The sequence below is a fragment of the Carassius carassius genome, chromosome 13 (genome assembly GCF_963082965.1).
Source record: "Carassius carassius chromosome 13, fCarCar2.1, whole genome shotgun sequence".
NCBI classification, from domain to species: Eukaryota; Metazoa; Chordata; class Actinopteri; order Cypriniformes; family Cyprinidae; genus Carassius; species Carassius carassius.
The window spans coordinates 18512381-18514460 of NC_081767.1; positions in this window are offsets into that span (position 1 = coordinate 18512381).

Sequence of the window (2080 nt, forward strand, 5' to 3'; positions counted from 1 at the left end):
GTTTGCTCGGAAAGATTAATTCTCTGTCTTGACTCATGTTTTTTAGCACAAAGCAGGAAGGACAGAAATTCATCAGTCTGTCAGTATTGCTTTTGTTTATGCATACTTCGCATGTAAGTGTACAAGTTGTTAATCAGTAATGTTGCATAGATATAAAAAATGCTTTTTATAGATGTATTTGAATAACTGGTCTCCTAATTCTGCTTCGGATTATTTACAGTATTCCACACCAAAATACTGTTACTTTTTAATGTAACTTTTAAACTTGTTCATAGTGATCTTTATGTAGTATGAAATATGAGCAAAGGTTTTTCTTCTCCAAACAGCGTACTCTCCACGTGGGCTCTGTTTTAAATATTTGCTTTGATGTGAAGGAAGTTTGTTTTAGAGGTGTGTCTGAGTGTTTTATTTGCCTTGCTCAATCCACTGACTGTGACTGTTAAGAAGACAATGACAAATTCTTACTCTCTGTAATACTCTTGCACAAAAGGAAAATAAATAAAAAACTAATTTCTGATGTGTGGTTTGTTTAGTTCTTTACAGGACACGCATAATAACTGTTAATAAAGCTTACAGGATTAAGGGCTTATTATCTGTGGAAAATGTTTTCTTTTTTTTTCCTTTTTTTTTTTTGCATCAAAGCCACCAGCAGAGGGCAAAGCTAAGTCAGTCTTGATATCCCTATGAATACATTCTTACTCATGACCCCTAGAGGTCACAATAGCAGCATTTTTATTGATTTACTCATATAATACTTTGGTAGCGAGGACTGCAAATTATATATGAGCTTAATTTTATTCACCGTCTTGGTCAGGTATAAATCCATTATGTTTTCTGTATTTTGATTAATGAGTTGTAGAGACGGAGAATATTTGAAACCTATTTGATAAATCAATTATCTAGCATTATTATGTTTACTCTAGTTTAATTCAGGCAAAACAAGCTAGTAATTAATCTTGTTAATTACGTTCCGTGGGATTCTTCTGATCAGCCTGCTTTCAGATAGGCTCTTTCATTCGTTCGCTCACAAAAAAACAAAAACAAAAGGGTGGTAACATTAATTTGTGAAAGAATTTCATATATGAAAAAATATATTTCTGGGCATAGCCTTAATATAATTAAAGCCACCACCCACACTGGAAGAGCTGGAGCGTCAAACAAAGCTTTTCATTTTCTTTTTGCTTGTAATATCTTTATGCTTGTGGTAAGATTACATAAGCCTCGAGGGGCTTTATTCTCCTGAATACAGTGTTCTGAGAGAGCTATGGACTAAATAAACATCACTGTGCAGTATTATAGTCACAGCTGGGTACTCGTGTGTGGAGTGAAGGTATCAGTACTTGTATAACAAAGGCAGATGTCCTCAGAGCATGGTGAAATAACCACTATTGTTGCTGTTTTCAAGAATGTAATAAGTAGACATTATTATTGTTTAAATATTTTTTTTGTTGCCCTTTTCCATGTAAGACAGTTTCTGGCTCTGTTAAAATGGCCTCTGAGGACTTTAGTATTATTTATTTTATGGTGAGCATAAAACTTAGAGATGGTTGGAAGCTCAAGAGTGTCCTTGAAAACAACAGCACTTAGGTAAACAAACCTGTAAGACATGGTTGAAGAAAAATCATTCAGGAAAGAGAACTATTTCCTGGGAGAGTAGCTTACAATGCCAGTGTTCTGACAAATAATGCTCACTCACAGCCTGTAAGTATGTTTTCATATGTAAAGGATTTGCCACTGATGATTCAAACGCGAGTTTTAAGCAGTGTACAGAGTAGCGCTTGTTGAGTCATTATAATCAGTAATTATGTCCCCACTGGATGCAACAAATGCTTTGTTTGTAATGGGTTGTATTGGTTTTGTCTCATCGCACCGGGACATGACATTACAGTATGGTACGGGGTGTAACATTTCACACACACATCAGGTATTTGGCCAATCACAATGCACTGGATAGTTAATCAGCGTACACCTCGCTTTTCAGAACAATGAGCTTTGTAAAAATCGACGAGGTTCAGAAAGGTTGGGCATAGAGGAGAAACAATAATGTACAGTATGTGGAAAATGTGTTTTTTGAACCTTA